This window comes from Cynara cardunculus (genome assembly GCF_001531365.2).
Source record: "Cynara cardunculus var. scolymus isolate 2C chromosome LG 17, CcrdV1, whole genome shotgun sequence".
Taxonomy (NCBI): Eukaryota; Viridiplantae; Streptophyta; class Magnoliopsida; order Asterales; family Asteraceae; genus Cynara; species Cynara cardunculus.
In genome coordinates, this window is record NC_037544.1 from 4,672,654 (window position 1) to 4,684,140 (window position 11,487).

Consider the following 11,487-nt stretch of genomic DNA (forward strand, 5'->3'; position numbering starts at 1 on the left):
TATTTAAAAGTTCTTATTTTTTATGTAATTTTTTTAATTTATTATAATTTAATTTAAGTTTAATAACAAAATAATTTATTTTTGTTTTAATTATATCACATTCTATAAAGATAATAATTAAGTATTTTGTTAGAACTCAATGATTATCCTAATTATATTTTAAATTTTTAATATTTAAAATGAGATGTTTATCTTGTATTTGATTATGTTTATCTGCAGTTAGTTACACGAATTCAGATATGTAGCTTTAATAAGTTGTACGTATGCACAATCTATTTGCAATCTTGAGTTTTAAGTAATATGCATTAATAAACAGTACTTTATGAATAAAAAGTGGTTTTTAAGAGTTTTTGTCAAATGCTTTATAATATAGTATAGATTAATAAACGGTACTTTACGAATGAAAAATGATTTTTTTATAGTTTTTATCAAATGCTTTATAATATAGTATAGATAAATTATTAATTTTTGGGTTAAATGCATGAAATAGCAACTTACTTTCATAATTTTTTTTATTATAGCATTCTACTTTTGTTTTTCTTTATTACAGCAATGTACTTTTAAATTATTTTTTATTAAAGTATTATACTTTAAAAATCTACCCATAATAACAATGGGTAACCTATTACCTTTTAAACAGGTTAACCCTTTAACTTTTTTGCTTGTGTAGCTTTAATGAGGTGATGTGGATGCCACATCATATTGGTGACTTAACTAAAATTAAAATAAAAATCTATTTCAAATTATTATTAGTGATTTTCATTTTTCATTACTATGATCTAAAAAAACTTTTTTTTTTTACTTTTTTTTATTAAGTTGCATTCAAATTAAATATTCTTAGAGTAAAATATTTTTAAATAAATATGAAACATTATTTTCGAGATATATTTTGTTTGTAAAAAAATAACTTTTTCTATTTTATGTTGTTCAAATAAATACATATCTTTTGAAGTTCTCTGTAAAATATTAACGAAATAAATTGTTATCTACAATTTTTTAATATTGTTATATTAATAAATAATTTAAAAAAGTCTAATTAATTTAATATATTTATACGTCAAGTAAAAAGTTTTTGAACAAATATAATATATTCTTTAAAAGATAATATTTTTTGGTAAAAAAAGAACAATTATTATTTTCCTTTTTTCAAAAAACACATTTTTTTTTAAAAATGTTAGCGAGATAAGTTGTGTTCTACTAGTTTTATTGATATTGGTATATTAATGAATAATTTAGATTTTTAATACATTTATTAAATAACATGTAAAATATCTAAAAATTAAAATTAAAAATACAGTGTTTAATAAGAACTAGTAAATGTTATGATAAAATAATTTTGAAAGTACAATGATGTAGTAAGAAAGTCACATCACTATAATACATGTGGACAGCCTACGTGGACAATGAGGTGGCATGAAAACTTAGTTTAATGGGTAAATTTAAATCAAAATGTTACCCAATGTTATAATGGGTAAATTTTTCAAATTATATTGCTGTAATAAGAAAAACTGAAAGTACAATCCTATAATAAAGAAATTTATGAAAGTAGATTGCTATTTTGTGCATTTTATCTTTAATTTTTTATTCACCAGATTGGGCCTAGCATCGAAAGCCCAAGGTATTGCCCTAGGGTATTCAGCTACCTCTGTCTCTTTTTTATATATAACCGAACGCAGCTTAAGCTCTAGCAGATATGGCAGCCACATTAACCTGTTTCTGCAGATTCAACTTAATCCCCTTTTACTTTTCCGATTAGAATCCTTGTCCATCAAACGTCTGGTATGAATGATACTGTTTTCGTCTTTAATTTTTATGCATAATTTGATTTTAGTTTGAATGTTTGTGATTTTGATATCGAAGAAAAGAGAGGAGATGCAATGATGATTATGTTAATAATCTCGTTAATCTGATATGATTTACTGAGGACAAACTCTCTAATCCATTCTTTATAGAGCGTCTGAGCATCATCTCTGATTCATCTCTCTTTTTTATCAATAAACACACACACTCACAGTCACACATTCTACCGATCGATGTATATAATATGTATCTTTGTGATCTTCTGCTATTTCATTTAAATCATAAGTTTTCCATGTGTATTACGGAAGATCTAATGGTTTGTTGAATCGGCATGTTTGTCGACATAAATTTAGGGCCAGGTTGAATCAAACATTCTTAAATTCTTTTTATCATTCTATACAGAAAGAGAAATCTTAAAACTGTTGTTAAACGATTTGTGGTCAATTTGGTTTTTGTGTTACGCGATTATTTGTTTTTAGTTCTCATTATTCAATTTTTATCGGAGATGGGGAAGAAGATGAGGTGTTTCTGTTGTCAGATCCACCTTGCGCTTTGTAAAAGTCTTCCCATAAATTATCACAGAAGTATAATGCTTGTACGCCGAACTGTATGGTTTGCAAGTTTCGCTCTTCTGATAAATGTGTTGTGTATGATAACAAATGCTGATTGTAGATCTATTTTTGCCATTGATGAAGGTTTTATTTTAGATTCTTGTTCTGAATTTAGGATCTTAACATGTATAGATTCATGTTTCCATTTCAAGTTCTAGAATTAGTAAGCAATGGAATCATGCTGCTAATTACAAAATCTGAAGCCAAATAGCATGATTTCCTTAATTTGTCAGCAAGGAACTTAAGTTAGGTTCTATTTCATAATTGTTGATTAAAAGACTCTTTATGATATGGTGCAAAATAAAATATAATTGTGTGGTAATTATATACAATGAGATTAGTGTTATTAATGGTTAAAGGAGATCCACAAAATAAAATCATTCAGAGTCTTTTAGAACTATTAAGAGTCTGACTATTTTTGCCAAACAAGAGTTACATTTTAATGATATAAAGGTTGTCTCTTAATGTAACTATTAATAGGTAAAAAAACAACTCTCTGGTTTCTTTTAACTTATTAATTTATTATGGTGTTGTACCAATAATAAGGAATTTTTTAGTTTTTGTATGAAAAAATGTATTCTATCTATTTTATTAGCTTATTTGATGTGGTATCATTATTAGCTAGTTCAAAAATTTCTTAATGGTAAAGCTGAAAAACTTGTCTAAGAATGTAGTCATAAGTATATCAGTTATTGTGTTTTGTTTTTGTAGAATTCAAAATTGTATTTAAATATAAAAGGAATATAATTTACTTCAGAATTCAGACTTTATTTTGATCATTTGACACAGTCCCATACTATGAAAAATTGAAGATTATTTAACCTCAGGTTAAACAAAATATGAAAATACATATAAAACGAGGAATAAGTGAGGAAATGTTCGAGACAAGGACAGAGAGTCTTACCTGATAAATGAGGACGACCACTCTTACAGACTTGGTCAATTTCACAAACCACAAGTCTGGACGCATAGTCCATAAATCCAACTTTATAGACTAGAGTTCCAGTCTTGAGTTAATTTCCCGAAGTCTGGATGCACAAATCTTAAGGGGTTGTTTGGTAATTGTTGAATGGTTTGGTGCAGAATGATTTAGTAGGTAGAATGATTAAGAAGCTCTCATGATATAGTGTAAAATGAAATATAATTGTTTGGTAATTGTGTACAATGAAATTAGAGCTTTTAATGGTTAAGGGAGATTTATGATACAAAATCATTCGGAGGGTTTTAGAACCATTAAGAGGCAGACTTTGTTGTTGCCAAACAAGATTAACCTTTTAACGATTCAAAAGTTGCCTCTTAATGGAACTATTAAGAGGTGAACTGAATCCTATGGATCCTCATACTTTCTTTGCCGCTCTCTCGAACTCTAATATGTTATTAAGAGGTAATAAGATGCTCCCAAATTGGCTATGAGAAATTAGTTTTCGATTACCTACATTGAGTTATGGTCTAAAAAAAGTTAACTTAGATATTTGAATATCAAATTGGTTGCTTTTTTGCTTACCAAATTAATTTTAAATGTTAAGTTTTAAACTAATTAGAAACAAACTTGTCTTCAAGAATCCAAAACTGCAAGAAACGTACGTAGCTAATAAGTACACGACATTTTGCTAAAAACATGATATAAAAATGGCGAGGGGGCTGAAAATGGAGGTGCATAACTCTTTTGCCCTATATTCTCCCCAACTTTTTAGGATTACTTAGAACTAGCACGTGTTAAGTAGATCAAATGCTTTCTTATTCTCGACATGAATCAACTAGTGGTATTAACTTGGTGCATGTCTATTTCTTCAATCATGCTTCATTTTATTTGTTTAGGATATTATCATCTTTCTGTAGATGTCATTTCAAGAACAGTTTGGAGATATTGCATTTAGAGACAAATACTAAAAATGTTGCGGTTGTATGCTATTCAAGGTATGGTTTTTTACATTACGCATGGATTCATATGAATTGAACCCTAAATCCAACCAGTTGTGTCATTCTCGTGTTGAAGGTGTTTAATACAGTAAACAATCAAAACATGTAAACAGAAGTTGTATGTGACGTAGAACTGAAAACAAAGAGCATTATACGATCTTGGTAAATTGTTGCAACAAATTTGCAAGGTTGACGGATTAAGAGCCAATTTGTGCTAACAATACAAACATAACAAGTGCCCCTGCATTAAGTGTGATGTATTTTGAGTTGTAAAGGTGTAGACGCTCGTAAGACATTCACTGATCATCTTTTTCAGGCTCTTAAACTAAAGAACATTGAAACTTACAAGGACAACAAGAACCTCGAGAAAGGCAAAAATATCAGTAAGGAGCTCATTGAAGCCATCGAAGACTCGATATTCTACGCATTTTCATCTTGGTGCTTGGATGAGCTTGTCAAGACTATGGAGTGCCAAAAGACGCACACTGAGAGAAGACAAGACTGTTTACCCTATCTTTTATGATGTGAAACACAATGAAGTCCGCAATCAAAGTGGGCCATTTAGGACAACTACTGATGGGTAATTCTTCGTTTGTTTCTTTTCATGTTTTATTGTCATCAAACTCCAACTCGAACTTGAGTACTCTTCTCAAATATTAAACTGAAATATGATTATATATGTGACTCCATAATTACTTCTTATATGTTTGTATTTTGTAAATATAAACGTAATTATTCATATATATGAGAGTTTGAGAAAACTAATTGATTCTTCTTTAACACACATGCATGAAGTTGAATTTATCAAAATAGCTGTCAAGGAGATTTCATTAAAGTTGCATTCCATCACAGCGCACTGATGAACAGTTTCATAGGCGCGAGGACCCAGATAAATGATGTGGTCTCATCTCTAAACTCTTTTCCTGATGAGTTTTGCATGAAAGGAATCACGGGGATGAGAGGTATTGGGAAGCCAACTTTGGCAAGAGCTCTTTTCGATCAAATATACAATAAGTTCGAAGGTATCAGCTTTGTTGAGAATGATTGGAAAGTTTCAAAGTCCCCCCTTAAGTTTAAAGTGTTTGCAACAAGTCCTTAAAGATGTCTTGAATGATTAAGGTATCACTGTAACCGGTGTTTTTGACGGAAAAAAACATGACGAAAAAGAATATTCCTAGTAAAAAGGTTATTGTTGTTCTAGATGACGTTGATCATACATACCAACTTAAGGCCTTAGCCGGTGAACCTAACTGGTTTATGAAGGGAACATAGTTTACTTCAAAATTCAGACTTTATTTCGATCATTCGAATCATACGATACATTCCGATACCACCAAAGTTCCTATTGAGTGTTCAACGCTCAATTATACATGGAACTTGCAAGAAAATGTTTGAGACGCCGATTGTAGGCAAATGGCTGTTCCAACGATAGAAGATGGCCAACGTTCTTTATGGACTCTAACGTTGTTTTTGCTCCCAATCGTCTACATATATCCAACCACGCATACTCAATTACAATATTAAATTAACTAAAGAAACACGAAGATTTTGGGATCTTACGTTTTCATGGTGTTCGCAATCTCAAGATTGAAGATCTTGTCGTTCTCACCCCACAACATAAGAATCCTCTAAGATACAATAAACCTCCATTAAATGTGAGAATACACGAAATTCATTAGATTTCTAATCAACAACATAAGAATCCAACGTATATCGATGCAATAAACCACCATTAAATGTGAGAATACATGAAATTATTATCAATTAGACTCCTAATCATAAAAGCCACACAAAAGAGCATGATACAGGCGCTACCAAAACTTGTGGCTATGGAGGTTCACATGTGATGACTCCAGGTGATTCGTGGTCATCCGAGGATTAGTCGATGAGTGTAAACTGGCACTACAACACAATTGAGTTTATAGGACACCTCCAATCTCTAAGTGTCCCAATAGACCTCTTTATAAGACTTAATTTATATGACTGAAATATAAAGTGTCATATCTAAAGGTGTTGCAATAAATTTATATGACGCTTTTGGGCGTCTTAACAAGTTTTTTGGAACATTTTTCATACAAAGTGTTGTATTAACAACTTTATAGGACACTTTCTCAAAAGTGTCCTATAAACTCAATTTTTTATAAGACACTTGTTTTTATAGGACAAATTTTCAAACAGTGTCCTATAAAGTTGATAATAGGACACTTTATATTAAAAGTGTCATAAAAAACTTATTACGACGTCAAAAAACGTCATATAAACTTATTACAACACCTTTAGATAAGATACTTTATTTTTTTGGTCATATAAACTAAGTACTATTAAGAGGTCTATTATGACACTTAGAATTTAAGAATGTCCTATAAACCCGATTTTTTGTAGTGTGGCTTGGAAACCTACGGTTACCCAAAAAAAAGTTTTCACATGTATAATTAATAAAGAAAATGGTCGAACTCTATCTGATTTATGACTCCAACGTAAGACCATATCCAACCTACGCCACAAAAAACACTAAAATCTATTTCTATTCCCGACTACACACTAATTAAAAAACACCAAAATTCACCAGATACAAAATTTTGCCAACCATGAATATACCTAAGATTAGTCAGCTAGCATAGCAGGTTGGATATCCAGATTAATAAGAAAAAGCCACCTCGTATTTGGCGGTCCCCCATGCCAAAACGTAAATTTGTTGGCTCTATATTGGTCGGTTGGATATGCTATAACAACGTTAAACATAACAATAACGACGTGTGTGTGTGTGTGTGTATATAACATGATTATAATCTTGGTATAAATTTAACAACCTGAGAGTAGTTGGTATCCGTTATCGCATCCTTGTCGGGAACAACCATAGCTTTCAAGAGTTCACTTCTCTCCCTTCGGTTATTAAACATTGTCTACAAGTTTAATTAAAAATAACACGAAATCAATAACAAGAAAACATTTCTACAGGGTTTGTGTGAATAAACACATCACAAAAGGGCTTTTGGCCTAGTGGTACATGAGTCATTGGTCTCCTAGGAGGTTAATAGTTCAAATCTCACCGAAGGTGAGAAGGGTATGAGTTTATTTGTTCTATTTATCGCATATAAATATACACATCATTATTTCTGTTAATATAAATGTATTTAATTTATTTATTTAATAAAACAATAATATATTTTCACATGATTATACGTAGAGTTGGGATTTGAGAATACCTCCAAAATTCCACGATAAATAAAATTAGGAAGCCATGGGAGTTTATGAGCACCAACAGTAAGCATCCTTTTGAAACCCTCTACAGTGTCCGGCAACAAAAGCTCCGTCCAACTTGAACCATCGAACCGCTTGCACGACTCACGGCTAAGCGACTCGGTTAACTCTACAACAGTCGACGACACCACCATCGACTGAACCAAGTTTGGGTACAACTTAGCCATTTCAAAACCAACCATCCCTCCATAGCTTAACCCCACCACTGTCACCTTCTGCACTCCAAGAATCTCCATCCCTTTCGCCAAAAACTCGGCCTGGAACGTCCACTGGTTGAGCCACCGAAGAACAGAAGGTCAGGCACGTAGACCGAGTATTTAGCGGTTAAGGCCAAGACTTGGGGAAACCATAGGAAGATACCATCCATGGCGAAACAGTGGAGGAGGAGTACAGCAGGCTTCTTGGGTGGTACGTATAAGGGTTTGCCTTTTCCATCATGCTGCTTGACGATGGTCTGTTTTGGAACCCATATGTTCATGAGGGTGTCGGGGTCTAATTTTAGGGTTTGGGGTGTTAAACCTGCAAGTTTCATGACTCCATGAAGAAGACGAGTTAAGATGGTAAAGAAGAATCCCATGTCTCTCTTGAAACAGAGTTTAGCATTCATAGAGAAATCTTATTATAAATAGGAATAAGAAATCTCTCTTCTCAAACCCATATTCTCTTATGATATTACAAAGTTGAGTTTATATTATATATATATATATATATATATATAATATTATGGAGTCTTCATTTTACAAGAATACGAAAACACCATTTTACTATAGACAATCACATGTGATACTAAATCAGAGACGCAGGCGATTTTCGATGCGATCTTGGTTGCAGGCCAAGTCGCCCTTGCACCACTGAGTCCCATCACAAGTATTATCACATGCGATAAGAGTGTTGTGGACATGATACTATAATCCATCAACATTATCATATGTGATGCTAAATCATAGACGCAAACAACCTTTGGCCTGGTCTAAATAGTAGAACACCTCGTCCGCACATCACAGGGTCCCCTCACGCGTATTATCACATGTGATAAGGTTGTTCTCGCGTCCTCATAAAATGGAGGTGTTCTCATTTGAACCTCCACCTATATATATACACACACACACACACACACACACACATATATATATATATATTAACATATATTTGTCTCACATGTACTCGATTGACAATGTAAATCTTGAATCTTTTTGGCATATATATAGGCTTAATCATTTGAGAACTCCAAAATTTGTAAGATCTATGAGCCTGAATGCTTTGTTTAACATCGTTTGTGATGACTGCGAGATCTGATGTGAGCCAATCATCTAAAATAATTAATATTAGTTCTTAAAATAAGTAAAAGGTTAAATTAGTAATTTGATATTATTATTTTGTATCTAATTAAATTATTTAACAACTTTCGCTCTATATTTCACAACTCTCTCTTCATATTCTCATTTTGTATTACCAAAATTAAGATTTGATATAGTGAACATGTTGTAAACAATGGAGTATGAACTTGTATACAATAAGTATCACATTGGATATCACAACATTGATGTTGTAAACAAAGGGTGTCACGGTATGTATCAACATGTATACAATGAGTATCAAAAAGTGTATACAATGGCTATCACAATGTGCATATTGTTAGTATCTTGGGCATAAAATAAGGATCGTTTGTATGTATTTTTTTAACATTGAAGATGTTTTTTAGGTATCACATTGTGTATCTTGTATTCGCATGGTGCTCGATGGAATAAGGTTCGTCGGAGAAAGGAGAAAGGAGAGAGGAGAGAAGAGATATAAGATTTCTAAAATACCTTTAATTAAAAATTTAAGTCAAAATTACCAAAAATTATTAATTTTCTAATTTATCATTTGATTTATGGTTGATATTAGATCTTACAGTTATCACAATTACTAAGTTCTCCCTTGAATGACCCCCTATATATACATATTTATATCCATAAACCCTAGACTCTAGACCCTAGACCCTAAAACCTAAAATCTAAACCCTAAATCCTAAATCCTTGCTTACTTTCACACACTTGTATGCATATTTTAATCAAATTTTTTTGTTATTATTAGAATTATGTCATATAATGCATAAATGTAGAATTTTTTTTAGAGAAAATAGTGCTCCCTAAATGACCAAAACCAAAAATAATGCTCAGACTATGTAAGTAAAAATTAAAATTTTATATTGATTTAGAAAAAAATAATTTATAATTACATAATTCCTATATTTATTTATAATTCCTATATTTATTTATACAAAACTTGGCCATAAAATAACGTACCAAAACCATAAACACATTAAAACTAACCAACTCAAATGGATCAGCGAGGGAAGATACGAATCAGCAAGGGAAGTGGTTTTTGGTCATTCCCTCATTAATCAGCGAGAGATTTTTTCCATCGCTAATTTCCGTAGCTGATACTTCGTTTTCTAGTAGTGATAAATAAAAATTTATTGAAATCATTTATTAGCGTTGGGTGATGGATTTGGCTGGGTTTGATTGAGTTACATATAACCCAATTTCAAACCTACTAATTGCTAGTTTAACGGTTTGCGATTTAGAGGGTTGGCGGATTTGGTTTAATTTGGTTGTTTGCAGGTTTGGGAGGGCAGGTTGGCATTTCTCTCTACAAGCCTATCCATGACCTCCTAACATATTAAATAAAAGAAAAACGTCCCAATAGACCAAAATATGACCAAAATATAAAGCGTCTTATCCAAAGGTGTTGTAATAAGTTTATATGACACTTTCGGGCGTCTTAACAAGTTTTTTAGAACATTTTTAATACAAAGTGTAGCATTAGCAACTTTATAGAACACTTTTGAGAAAGTGTCATATAAACTCAATTTTTTATAGGACATTTGTTTTCATAGGACAAATTTTCAAATAGTGTTTTATAAAGTTGCTAATGACATGCTTTATATTAAAAGTGTCCTAAACAACTAATTACGATGTCAAAAACGTCATATAAACTTATTACAACGCATTTAGATAAGACACTTTATTTTTTTGGTCCTATAAACTAAGTCCTATAAGTAAGTATATTAGGACACTTAGCAATTGAGAGTGTAATATAAACCCCATTTTGTTGTATTGTATATTTAAAAAAAAAAAGAAAAAAAAAGGAGAGAGAATGTGAAAATCTCCAAATTTAGATAAACCTCTAATATTGCATATAGAAAATAGAAATAATATTCTAATAATTTTTTCCACCAATAAAAAGACATTGAAAATAAATGTTTAGGGGAAATAAATAAAAATATATTAAATAAATTAAATATTTTTATAATATAATTACTGCTAAAATAGACTAGTTGGTAGAGTTTGACATAACTTTATTTTTATAAATTATGATTTTTTATATTATATTTTAAAAAAATTATATAAAAGCCTTCCAATTAACCATTTAAAAAAATAAATAAATTCAATAAACTAACCACAAGGATGGTGCCTGGTTGGTTTGAGCTTGACTCCAAAGATCAAAAGTACCAGGAGGTCTTAGGTTCAAATCCAAGAAGAAATAAAAATCATCTTGTGACCACGGAGTTTCAAATGCAGTGACTACGAGTTATCTGCAAAGCAGGTGGTCATACTGGAATTAATCGACTCGCATAACGTGTTGGATATGCAGGTTAATAAAAAAAAATCAATCAACTATTTAACAGGGGAATTTTATTTTCCTCTTTTATGTCAAGATCAAGTCAAGTTGTTAATAAATGGAACGCGTTAGTCGTTGGCTGTCAGATTGGACAATAAAAGCATTGTAAATATAAAGAGTGGGTACTGTTGTTAATTGCGTGAAAAATAAATGGGAAATTTATAAAAATAACCGGTTTACACAACCCTTTGCCACAAAATAACCACATTTTAGAGGTTTTGCCAAAATA

General features: G+C 31.1%; 1 long non-coding RNA gene, 1 other non-coding gene and 1 pseudogene across 2 annotated transcripts; 2 read left to right on the forward strand and 1 right to left on the reverse strand.

Annotated features, from left to right (window-relative positions):
* The first annotated feature begins 1,670 nt into the window (after positions 1–1,670).
* On the forward strand, positions 1,671–5,031 carry LOC112500538. The gene is made up of 2 exons (XR_003067357.1): positions 1,671–1,779; positions 4,648–5,031. It is a non-coding gene; the product is annotated as an uncharacterized LOC112500538 (long non-coding RNA).
* On the forward strand, positions 1,874–1,963 carry LOC112501322. The gene has a single exon (XR_003067457.1). It is a non-coding gene; the product is annotated as a small nucleolar RNA U30 (small nucleolar RNA).
* Positions 5,032–5,663: 632 nt separating the features above from the next.
* On the reverse strand, positions 5,664–8,169 carry LOC112500508 (annotated as a pseudogene).
* Between the last annotated feature and the right edge of the window lie 3,318 nt (positions 8,170–11,487).